Source organism: Phyllopteryx taeniolatus, chromosome 4, assembly GCF_024500385.1.
Source record: "Phyllopteryx taeniolatus isolate TA_2022b chromosome 4, UOR_Ptae_1.2, whole genome shotgun sequence".
Taxonomy (NCBI): domain Eukaryota; kingdom Metazoa; phylum Chordata; class Actinopteri; order Syngnathiformes; family Syngnathidae; genus Phyllopteryx; species Phyllopteryx taeniolatus.
The window spans coordinates 11241213-11254475 of record NC_084505.1 but is presented as its reverse complement, the minus strand read 5'-3'; the positions used below and the strand labels follow the sequence as shown (position 1 = coordinate 11254475).

The 13263-nt window shown below is 43.4% G+C and overlaps 1 long non-coding RNA gene across 1 annotated transcript; it reads right to left on the bottom strand.

Moving 5' to 3' along the window:
- Window positions 1-767: 767 nt before the first annotated feature.
- Window positions 768-11365, bottom strand: LOC133476271 (uncharacterized). Its single transcript, XR_009788010.1, has 3 exons — window positions 6311-11365; window positions 2938-3010; window positions 768-2547 (listed from the first exon to the last, which is right to left on the bottom strand). It is a non-coding gene; the product is annotated as an uncharacterized LOC133476271 (long non-coding RNA).
- Window positions 11366-13263: the final 1898 nt, after the last annotated feature.

Genomic DNA, 13263 nt, shown 5'->3' with positions numbered 1-13263 from the left:
GGTCCTCTACCAGAGAACTGGGAGCTTGTGGGTTCTGTGCAGGATCTTAGCTGTTCTCAGTAATCTGCTCTTCTGGACAGCGAGGTCAGATATTGTTCCTGGTATCTGCTGGAGCCATCCTCCGATCTTAGGGTGCTCCAATCAGTATCACTACTGTATTGCCTTCACCCTCTACATTTTCTCTAAGTGCTTCCTTCAGTCCTTGGTATTTCTCCAGCTTTTTCTAGTTGTTGCTATCACTCGGTATTGCTACATCTATCACAACCGCTGTCTTCTTATGTAAGGCTGGTTGGCCATCACCGGTCTGGATCTGGAAGTCCCACAGAATCTTGGGCCAAATGTTTTCAACCACCTTCGGTGCTGTCTGCCATCTAACCCATATTTGCTCTCGAGGTTCCGGCACAGCCTTTTCCAGTCACTTGTATGTTTTCTCACCACTTCTTCAATTTGTCGGTGGTACATGCCATGCAGCAGCAACTGTGGTTGCCAGCCAATCGCAGGGCACATATAAACAAACAACCATTCATACTCACATTCACCAGACAATTTAGAGTCTTCAATTAACATACCATGTATGTTTTTGGAATGTGGGAGGAAAGTACCTGGAGAAAACCCACACAGGCATGGGGAATCAGGCAAATTCCACACAGGGGAGGCCGGATTTGAACCCAGGTCATACAGCGGCTGAAATAACTATTTAACACGTCACGATTTTTCTCATTAAATATATTTCCAAAGGTGCTATTGACCTGAAAAATTCACTAGATGTTGGGAACAACCCAAGTAATCCATACATCCAACACACCAACTGGTATTTATTTACTACTTTGTACAAAACCCTTTGTTTGCAATAACAGCTTCAAGACGCCTCCTGTATGGAGAAACTAGTCGCATGCATTGTTCTGGCATGATTTTGGCCCATTCCTCCACACAAGCAGTCTTCAAATCTGGTGTGAATGAGAGTTTTTGAGTAGTCTTTATGAGAGCAAGACTCGTGGGTATGAGAATGTTTGAGTTGTGTTTATGAGAGCCTTTCAGTAGTTTGTGTGTGTGTAAAAGCATTTGAATAGTAAGTGTGAGAGCTAATCCTGAATAATGTCCCAAACGGCCCCTCACAGTTTAGAGCTAACCAGTCCCGATTGATAACGATCTTAAAGACTTTTCAAAGGTAAATTCTTTAATGGCAATGTCAGTGCAGTGGTCTCAACCTAACAGAGCATGCTTATAAATTATTGAATACAAAACTAGACCTACAAAAAAGCAGCAACTTAAGGTGGCTTCAGTGAAGGCTCCTTGTGTGGAGCAATCCACCGCCTACACTACCTTCCTGTGTGCCATGCATTGTGACAGCTGGCGAGTCATGCGTGGTTCAGTAACACGGTCTCTATCTGCTTCATACACTCAACCCCCCTGTTTTGCTGTCCTTCAGCGGGGTTGTTGCTGAATGGGAAGTAGCACTTTGCTGATGGAGTGATATGTTATTTCTCTCTCACGCATGCACGCACACACACACACACACACACACATACACACACACACACACACACACACACAGTAAAACAAAGGTGACAAACAAACACATCATCATACTTCCACTAAGCTGATTCAGTCACCATGTCACATGCTGACCTTGTTAAACACTCAAGGTGAATGTTCTGTGAAGCTTTGCTCTTCCTCTACGCTATATCATTTGAGCATTGTGGGCTCTTTCTCACTCATTACTCGTCATCTCTGAGCAGGGTGAGAACCTGAGGCTGCTTCGCAGTCTCTGAAGAGGTGACGACAACTCAGCTGTGAGAGAAGGGCCTCGGGCATCCTTCATTCTCAACGCTGCATTTATCCTCAAATATGTCTTCTTTTGCACTCGTTGCTCCCGCACTGTTCACACTATGTGGCTCTCTGACAGTTAAGCGTGAGTCATTTCTGCGCATAACAATTCCAATGGGTGTCCACCTTATGTGTTGAAGTAATGTGTTTTAAACTCAAAAACGGAAATACAAGTATCAATAGGATTAACGGAGTGTTCCACACATGGGTTTATTGGTAGCTTGAACAGCAGAACCTCTAATTTCTTTGTAATACAATTTTGCTCCAGAAGATGTTGGAGGTTCTAGGGTCAAACTTCATAAAACCATCATAAAAGACTCCCAGGGGTGCATGCAACACAGTTTGAGAATGAGTGGCTTGGGCTTCGACGGGATAACATGATGACAGTAATTTTGAGTTTATGTGTGACATTTTCCTGGTTTGAATTTTGAGGTTCTCCAGTATTGTATTGCCTCCTGCTTGATTGAACTTTAGTTTGTGTATCTTGGATCTTTTTGATGTTCTCTAATGATATGTCTGACTTCCCGTTTTTCTCCATTGGAGCTTGCACATTTTGTTTCCGAGAGAGTTGTCAGTGCAGAAAAAAACGTGAAGGACGGGCACGGCCATTGCAGCAGCTGCCCTGGTGATGTCTCAGATGATACTCATCCACACTCATGTTGTTGACTCACCCTTGCAGGCCTTGGCAGGTGATGTGTGCTGCCACAAGATGAGCACGATCTGTCAAAGATTGCAGATCGCAGTAGAATGCTCATGACTGAACCTTGTGATCTCATTTAAAAACAAATCAAGAATAATTTACAACAAGAAAATAGAGATAACATGGATTTATAGATTTAGATATTGTTTTCAATTTTGGAACAGTAATCTTATTGCGTTTGCGTTTACGCCATGTTGTTTTGTAGGCAGGATGTTGATAGCTGCGTGACATATATTAAGTGGGGTACACAGATGTCGACAATCTGGAAAGAATTTAGCAATTTTCCTCCCTTGCAATCAAAGTCAGCAAAGGTCATATTCTCGTTTGTCACAGACAGATTATCCAGAGTGATTATCATGTGGTGTGAGGTGGGTGCAGAGTGATTTTTTTTCTTTCTTATTAAGACACACCTTTTAAAGTATTCCTTAGAGCCTGTTCTTAGTCCCTCCTTGTCAAGAAATGGAACGGTATTGTAGAACATCACTTTGAGGAAACGAAAAGAAGAAACAACGAACGTCTGTTAGCTTGGTGCTAACATTTAATGGGAAAAGCCATAGACAGGCTGATGGAATCAGTATAAATGTTATGGTAATTATAAACCTTTAAACAACTTTAACACATACACAGAAAAGCAAAACATACAAATATTGGTGGTGCAACCTCACAGTCCAGGAAATCATACAAGGAAAAAGGGTAGCTAAGAAGAAGTGGGACACTGAGAGGACAGAGGAGAGGTGAAAGGAATACATTGAGATGCGACATAGGGCAAAGGTAGAGGTGGCAAAGGCCAAACAAGAGGCATATGATGACATGTATGCAAGGTTGGAGACTAAAGAAGGAGAAAAGGATCTATACAGGTTGCCCAGACAGAGGGATAGCGATGGGACGGATGTGCAGCAGGTTAGGGTGATTAAGGATAGAGATGGAAATATATTGACTGGTGCCAGTAGTGTGCTAGATAGATGGAAAGAATACTTCGAGGAGTTGATTAATGAGGAAAATGAAAGAGAAGGGAGAGTAGAAGAGGCAAGTGTGATGGACCAGGAAGTGGCAATGATTAGTAAGGGGAAAGTTAGAAAGGCATTAAAGAGGATGAAAAATGGAAAGGCAGTTGGTCCTGATGACATTCCTGTGGAGGTATGGAAGCATCTCGGAGAGGTGGCTGTGGAGTTTTTGACCAGCTTGTTCAATAGAATTCTAGTGTGTCAGAAGATGCCTGAGGAATAGATGAAAAGTGTGCTGGTGCCCATATTTAAGAACAAGGGTGATGTGCAGAGCTGTGGGAACTATAGAGGAATAAAGTTGATGAGCCACACAATGAAGTTATGGGAAAGAGTAGTGGAGGCTGGACTCAGGACATAAGTGAGTATTTGCTAGCAACAGTATGGTTTCATGCCTAGAAAGAGTACCACAGATGCATTATTGGCCTTGAGGATGTTGATGGAAAAGTACAGAGAAGGCCAGAAGGAGCTACATTGGGTCTTTGTAGATCTAGAGAAAGCCTATGACAGAGTACCCAGAGAGGAACTGTGGTACTGCATGCAGAAGTCTGGAGTGGCAGAGAAGAATGTTAGAATGATACAGGACATGTACGAGGGCAGCGGAACAGTGGTGAGGTGTGCTGTTGGTGTGCCAGAGGAATTTAAGATGGAGGTGGGACTGCATCAGGGATCAGCCCTGAGGCCCTTCCTGTTTGCAGTGCTGATGGATAGGCTGACAGATGAGGTTAGACTGGAATCCCCGTGGACCATGATGTTTGCAGATGACATTGTGATCTGCAGTGAAAGCAGGGAGCAGGTGTCGGAACACTTGGAAAGATGGAGGCATGCACTGGAAAGAAGAGGAATGAAGATTAGCCGAAGTAAGACAGAATATATGTGCATGAATGAGAGGGATGGTGGGGGAAGAGTGAGGCTAGAGGGAGAAGAGATAGCAAGGGTGGAGGACTTTAAATACTTGGGGTCAACCGTCCAGAGCAATGGTGTGTTTGGTCAGGAAGTGAAGAAACAGGTCCAAGCAGGTTGGAACGGGTGGAGGAAGGTGCCAGGTGTGTTATGTGACAGAAGAGTCTCTGCTAGGATGAAGGGAAAAGTTTCTAAAACAGTGGTGAGGCCAGCCATGATGTACGGATTAGAGACAGTGGCACTGAAGAGACGACAGGAAGCAGAGCTGGAGGTGGCGCAAATGAAGATGGGGAGGTTCGCTCTCGGAGTGACCAGGTTGGATAAAATTAGAAATGAGCTCATCAGAGGGACAGCCAAGGTTCGATGTTTTGGAGACAAAGTTAGAGAGAGCGGACTTTGAGGGTTTGGACACGTCCAGAGGAGAAATAGTGAGTCTATTGGTAGAAAGATGATGAGGATGGAGCTGCCAGGCAAGAGAGCTTGAGAAAGACCAAAAAGAAGGTTGATGGATGTCGTGAGGGAAGACATGAGGGCAGTTGGTGTTCGAGAGGAGGATGCAGGAGATAGGCCTACATGGAAAAGGATGACACGCTGTGGCGACCCCTAAAGGGACAAGCAGAAAGGAAAAGAAGAAGATACAATACTCACGAGCATACAGTATATTCTCTCTACTCTGTTGGAACAATGAATATTATAACGGTAAAATGTGTTACTCTATGTACACTGAAGAGGTGTCCAATTGTTTTTGCTGGGAAGCACTTTGCATTTGTTCCAGTACTAGAGCTCAGTGCTGAACAGCATGTTGCAGCACAATGTAGTACTACACTACTGGCGTGCAACTCTAAATTCGGAGTTGGCACCATTAAAAAACACAAAAAATGGTCGCCTAAAAGTTTTGCTGTGGTGTGAACGTTGAAGCAAGATATAGTGGCAGTTCACTGTATTTTCTTTTTATAACTGTCTTTTAGTTAAAGCGGAGCAGCTGGAATCTTTTAAATCTGTGTTGTAGACACCTCAGACCTGGTTAAATTGAGGTTGATTCACTGTGCAGAGGAGCAGTTGGTCTGTTTTTATGAATGTAGCAGTGTGTCTGTGATAGAATGGTGGCATAACCACAACGACAAATGTGTCAGTGATGAGACGTGGGTGCATCATGGAGTAAATCAACCACAAGTATGTGACTTGAGGCTATCTTTGTGAAGACTAGTATGTCAGAGATGTGTTCACTGGGATCACATAGCTCAGATAAAACAGCTGTATGTTTAAAGTACAAATGTGGAAATGTATTGGTGGTGAGAAAGGAGAGGTGGGGGCTGGCTGATGAGTCACCCGTGTTACTGGTGTGTATGTCACAACACACAGCATCAGCCTCAGTATTTCTCAAGTTCGCCCAGCTTCATGTGTCTGTGTTTTAGTCCATTGTTCTAAATAAATGTCTTGCATAACATCAAGTGTCTGAATCACACACAACCAGAACAATGTTTTACAAAATGCATGGACATTTTTACAGTTATAAGGATTTGCAGTCATTGCATTACCACATGAGGATGTGTAGTTTTTTGCTTAAAACTGGCAGGTTTGAGCGCAAGCAGAACAAAGCACGTGGGTCGGATCGGAAACCACAAAATGGAGACTCGCAATGTTTTAACAGACTGGGTTGATGTTTGCAGTAGTAGTTATGAGTTACTGAATGTTAAGTCAGTTTATGACGCTGCCACTGTTTGCATGTATGGGTGAGAGAGTGGCAGGTAGACGCACGAGGACCATGACAAGACACGTGTAATTAATAACAAGATACATGGGCAAGCACTGTGAAGTGATACAACAGGAAAAGCATCAACCAAAATCCATCCATCCATCAATTTTCTACATCGCTTACCGTGTTCCGGGTCACAGGGAGCGCGAGCCTTACTCAGCTGACTTTGAGCGAAAGGTGGACATATAGAGACAGACAACCTTTCACCCTCGCGTTCCCACTGAACCAACCACCGCTGTGCACTAATGAGGCACTTGCTTCGCACAAATCCCACAGCAAGCTAGTTCCAGCCTGAATGGTGAGTTTCTCAGAGCAAACAGCAGGCAGAGGTAACACTTGAGCACGGATAACAACTCTTCTTCTGTGCACTTAACCCTCCAGGATAGGGTCGTAGTACTTGAATACGAGAATGATTACACTGGGGAACAATTTGAAAAAAAAAATTCTGTTGAGTTAGATTTTTATGCTGATTAAAACTAAAATTGCCATTGTGATTCCAAAATTGCAGTCGTTTTTTTCCTAGCACATCAAGTTTTTTCTTCACAGCTTACCCTCCAGATAAGCAAAATTCCACTGATTAGCTATAGTAAGACTTGCCAGCTGATTACGATTGGCAACTTGTTTGTGCAGTCACAATTGAGACACTGCAGTGAGAGGTGTGTGCAGCTCCCAATAGGTCAGTCCTATCAATATCTGCAAACAGAAAGAGAACATAGTAGCAATTAAGAGGATTTGTGCCATAGCCTATATAAAACATAACATACATAATATAAAACATAATAGTGTTAAGTAAACATTGCAGTCATGCCTGTTTATTTCATATTTCATCGCATGTCAATATTTGAAAAGTGTTATAAAATAAGCACATATCTGTTAAGTACAATAGTTTTCATAGTAAAAAAAAAAAAAAAAAAACGGGGATTTATAGTTGAAAAATGTGACGTGATAGAGAAAAACAAAGATCAGTTTTGGATTCCGCACCCAAAAATTTGTTAAAAACAGGTGTCAGACCTAACTCAACAAAAATTGTGTTCCCCAGTGTTATAACTACATCAACACCACCAGGAGCTCACTACGTCCTCTCTAAAGTGGAGAATGTGAGTGAAATTCAAATGCTCACAGTGAATGCGTGTGTGTGCCTTAGTGCATTCCTAATACCTCCGAGAGTGCATGTGCATACTGTAGCTGTTTTGAACAGCCAGCTAGATAGTCGTCTCAGACATTCATTTCTTGTTTCATGCGTCCTTGTCTCCGAGCAGCCATCAAGCAGTCGCAGCACCCTCAACAACAACAATAACATAATTCAAGTTAGCACCAGCCCAATTAGACGTGAGACTGTGGTAATGTGAGATCTGGTTTGCCCGATGCGTGACGTCATTCACACCTAATCATACAGGCATACAGCCGCTAATGAGAGCTCGCTGGTGTGACACAGTGACATGTTGTTTCGAGAGTCAGGTTGTCTCTGCACGTAACTCTGATCTGCGCTGGTCTGCTCTGTCCCTCTCTCATCTTTATGTGGTCCACAGGAAATGACGCGGTTTGAATCACGCCACATGCATCTTATTAATGCCCAGCTGAATTTGACTATCCGAAATCGACATTGTCAACAATGTCTATCTGATGAGACGTAATTACATTTTGAATAGTTGGAATTTTCATTTAAACTGTCAGTTTTAGATTTGTGTCATTCAGTTTTCCCAAGTCAAAAACTGTCAAAGACCAAGTTTTGCCAAGTCCAAACTGAAGTACAGATATGTGCAACGTAATTTTGCCTACAGGACAAATGGCGTAGCTTTTGCCATTCATGTGTATCAGGTTTCTCATAACGGATATGCACTATTCAGTTGCAGATATCTGTAACACAGTAGAGTATTTCTGCAACTGAATTGTAGATATCTATAATTCCTGTTGGTTTTCTCTGGGTGCTCCGGTTTCCTCCCACCTCCCAAAAACATGCATGGTCGGTTAATTGGAAACTCTAGGTGTTAAGGTGAGTCCGAATGGTTGTTTTTTTATATGTACCCTGCGATTGGCTGGCGACCAGTTCAGGGTGTACCTCGCCTCTCGCCCGAAGATAGCTGGGACGAGCTATAGCACGGATAAGCGGTACGGAAATTGAATGAATGAATGAATGCATTTAACATTTTATTTCAAGGGCCTTTCAAGAAACCCAGGGGCACCGAACAATAAAATCCATCCATCCATCCATTTTCTTTACCGCTTCTCCTCACTATGGTCGTGGGTTGATGGAGCCTATCCCAGCTATCTTCGGGCAGGAGGCGGCACGGGGTACTGTCCAGGCCAAGTATGTAACATATGTTATTTGTGTTATTTATTTATTATTGTTGTCTTTGCGTGGTCAGTTCACTGTGGACACTTGCGTGTCATTTACAGGATGTGCAGTTTGGGCATCTGCGTATGCAGGTTGTTTCCTGTGTTCCGTCAATGTAAACACACTTAAATCAGATATATGGGACTTGAAATGTACAGCCGGACATCTCTATTTAGGAAGTGTGTCTGTGACATGCATGTTGATGTTTTGACAAAACATGAGTCACCACTTCATTACAGTATATATATAAAGGCTTGCTGAACATGTGTGCTTCTTCCCTGTTTGACTTTTGGCTTTTCTTCCCCTCTTAAATTATCGCTTTGTCTTGGTATATGCGTGTGCCCCCAGGCCCTGCTTGCTTCAGCAAAACCAATCACTTCCAATATTTGTCGTCTCCACAAATATAGTACATTAGCCTTGACTGTTTCAAAAAATATCACCGCCTTCATAGAAATGATCATAGGCTGAATTTGCCCCAAAGCAGAAACAATATAGCCTCATTTCGCCATTTCTACCTATCCTCATACATGCAATATTCATAACCTGTTGAAGAAATCAATTCATCAGTGTGCAGTGCACATGGATACACACACGTGCGCTCGGAACAAAAACGTCACGCTGCCTGACGTCAGGCAATTTTGGGGGGGAACACAATTAGCAGATAAAATGTCTCAAAATTGGAATTGAGAGGCTGGGTTTTTCATCCATATGAGTGTGGCTACATGTGACACCAGCATGAAGGTGGCTCACTTTGCGCCCTGTCATGATGACACTCATACGTGTGCATCAGACAGACAAAGCAAAGCAGACAAAGAGAAGGCGTTACGCTCTCAAATGTGATATGACGGTGGTTGTTTGGGAGCCTGCAGGGTTGTTTATTTACAAAATATTATTTATATATTCATGGGTAGTCAAAAATGTACTTAATCAATCATCTGGAGAAAGAAGTGTTGGATTAGAAAATGTTCCTAATTTTTGGTACTTGTCCTCATTAGGGTCGCAGGTGAGCTGGAACCCATTCTAAAAACTGACCACGGGCGAGAGGGTGGGCACACCCCAGACTGGTTGCCAGTCAATCTCAGGGCATTTTTTTTTTTTCAATATCATTTTACATCAGAGGTGGAACAGTGGACGACTAGTTGGAGCGTCTGCCTCATGATTCTGAGGACCGGGGTTCGGTCCCCGGCCCCGCCTGTGTGGAGTTTGCATGTTCTCCCCGTGTCTGCGTGGGTTTTCCCCGGTCACTCCGGTTTCCTCCCACATCCCAAAAACATGCATGGTAGGTTGATTGAGGACTCTGAATTGCCCGTGGGTGTGAATGTGAGTGTGAATGGTTGTTTGTTTATATGTGCCCTGCCATTGGCTAGCGACCAGTTCAGGGTGTACCCTGCCTCCTGCCCGATGAAGGCTGTGATAGGCTCCAGCGCTCACGTGACCCTTGTGGGGATAAGCGTCTCAGATAATGGATGGATGGATGGATTTTACATCAGAGGTCAGCAACTAGCGGCCCGCAGGCCATAATTGGCCCGCCGCTAGCTGACGTTCGTCAAGGCACGATAATGAGCCAGGCTGCTACAGCGCAATGGCAGGGGAAAAAAGGCTGCTATAGCGGTCACTTCACTTCCTTGTTACAGTATTTAAGCACCTGATTGGCCGCATAACCCATGTGACAAGCTTTTTGTTTCATGTTCGCTGTCATGAAATCATGTCTGTTGTGGTCTTTTTATGTACAGTTAAGATTCAAATTATTCATATCCTTGCCAATTTTAAAGACGACATATTGTAGAAATAGCACTTTTTAATTGCGTGAACACAAATAGTTGAGTGTCTCACCAACCAGCAGGTGTGAAATTAAACAACCAAGTCAATTTTGTTATCTGCCTGTTTTTGATGTGGCTCTGAGTGAGCCGTTCTGAATGTCCTCACTACATTTTGAAGCAGTCTGTCTTGTAAATGTTTAATTGTAGTATTTACAGTGATCATGTTTTTTAAAATTATTGTAAAACAGCCTGTGCATATCATTGGCCTTTCGCATGAAAAAATAAAACTAAAAAATGGCAGCCAAGCATTTCTTCATCACAGTATTCATTTCAGCAATTATCGGAAATATGTCTATGCATTTTAGTGACAATACAAGATCAGAATTTACATTTCACTGTTTCTGCTTTTTCTAATTAAACGAAACAGTCTTTTCAGAAATAATATATTGTATTTAGACAGTAAATGTGTCTTATTTAACTCTCGCATTACAGTAATGTTGCACTTTTTCTTCATGAAACCCTGACTGTGGGTTGTGTGCGATAGAGTGGCATCCCGGTCAATTCAGCTGTATACCAAGTGAAGCTAAAATAACTGTTACCTGTTGACATCAACTGCATTAGATACAAGTGAGAACTTCCTTGTAATTACTCAATTTCACCTACTTCTTCTGCAAGCCAAAAGAGCTCCCATTTTCCTTGTGTGACTCATCAGCACCACAATAAATAAAAACATAGATTAAAAAAAAATAACTCTGTACTTATAGTGTGTGATGTCAACCAAAATCTCATGATGCAGAACGTTACAATATTTTACTTCATGCTACGTGTTAAATAACTGTAGAATTTACAGCAATGTCTAAGTGCACTGTCATATATGCTCCCAGCATGCATTGTAATATTCATGGCTCGGCAGTGTTTAAGCATTTCAGTGTAAATAACAAGAAGCGTACATAACAAGAGATAGTGTTGAACCTGAACGAGTTTAATAAACGAAAGTTCATGAATGAGTTCATATTTTGGGCAAACGTGAACTGAACCTAGTTAATTTCTGACTGATGAACGTAACGCTCATTCTGGCGTCAAAGAACGCTTTTCAAACGAATTTTCAATTTCATTCAAGAGTGCCAGGTTTTGTTAGCTCTACACCCTCAGCAGGGTCCTTGAAGGTGCATGGAAGTTCGCCCAACCTGTCCCTCGGGAAGTCCTGTTTGGGTTCTCTGGGTGTATGAGGTACCGGACCCCCAGATATGGGCTGTTCGGACCCTGTACGAACGATGTCAGAGTTTGGTCCACATTCCCAGCAAAAAGTCGAATACCTTTCTAATGAGGGTTGTACTCCTCCAAGACTGCCCTTTGTCACCAACTCTGTTCACTACCTTCGTGGACAGAATTTCTAGGCACATCCGAGGGGTTGAGGGGGTCTGGTTTGACAACGTCAGCAATGTGTCTCATTGCATCGCTTTTGCAGACGATGTGGCTCTGATGTCTTCATCAAGCCGCGATCTTCAGCTCTCACTGGAGTGGTCCGCAGCCGTGTGTGAAGCTGGCCTGGAAATGCCTCCGGGTCCCACCGGAAGAGCTGGACAAAGCGGCTGGGGAGAGGGAAATCTGGGCTTCCCTGCTTAAGCTGCTGCCCCTGCGATCTGACCCCGAGGACCGCGAATCTATCTATCTATCTATATTTTTGTTACAGTAACTAGTAAGTTACTGTAAAAACCCTATGAAATGTCCCACAATGTGTACATGATAACGACCAAATAACTTTTCTCTTTGCATTTTTGAAACGTTCTAGTTCTAAATATGGCCGACACGTCCATGATGCAATGTGGTGCGATGACACATTCCCAAGCCCTATTGATAACTTGCGTGAAGATTTAGACTGTCAGCTAGTGTTAGTGGATGCCTTTTAAAATGGGCATCCAGAGCACTTGTGGTTTTGTCATATTAGAGAAAAGATTTGCATATTTTGCAAGTGACCGCGCTACCGGTGTCATTTATAGGAAAATATTTTCACATGCGTGAGGCACAGCTGCTAGTTTGCTGCGCAGACACAGTGTCATGTGTGTGTGTGTGTTCCGGGTTTTGTCTTCCCCCCTGTTTCACACACACCTGCTCCTGTGAGCATCTTCACCACCTGTGCCTCGTTCACCCTAATTACCCCTTGTATTTAACCTCGTGTCTCATTCCCTCTCGTTGCCAGTTCGTTGTACCTTGTCGTCGCGTTCCAGCATTCCTTGTTTCCACGTCACAGACTCACAGTAAGACTTGACCCTGTTCCGATTATCGACCTTGCCTCTTTGCCTCATGTTTTTGGATACTGTTGCCTTTCTTGGATTGCCTGCCTGTGTACCGACCTATGCCCGTCTATTAAACCTCTCTTTTTGGAAACTGCCCATTTGTTTTGGAGTCGTGCATTTTTGGGTCCTATCCTCTGTTCCGTTCATGAGAGAACGAACTGGCCATAACATGGACCCAGCAGACTCAGACCCGGTGCGCAAAGCCCTTCAAGCGCAGGGTCAACACGGGTTCTTCCTAAAGTGACACTATGCTCTCCTGATCAAGAAATTCATACACTTGTATTAATTTACTCTGGTTCTGACGCAAACTTACTCAACTCCATCCTTGTTAGACGTATGCACCTTAGAACCTTTGGAATAAAACGCCACCTATGCTGCAGATGGCAGTTTTATGGACAAGATCACTCACCGCACCCAAACACTCACATTGACATTTCCTGATTCTCACTCGGAACGCATTAGTTTTCATGTAGGGAACCCATAGGGAACCCATGGTTGAAATTACATAACCCCCACATTGACTGGTCCTCTGGGCAGGTTATGTCATGGGGCAGCTATTGTGCCCGGAACTGTTTCAAGCCGCCATGTGATGTTCAAGGTCATGTTTCTAAGGACAATCCACAGACCCCATCTGGGGAGCCTGATTTATCTCAAGTGCCCACCTGTTACCAGGATATTAAAGAT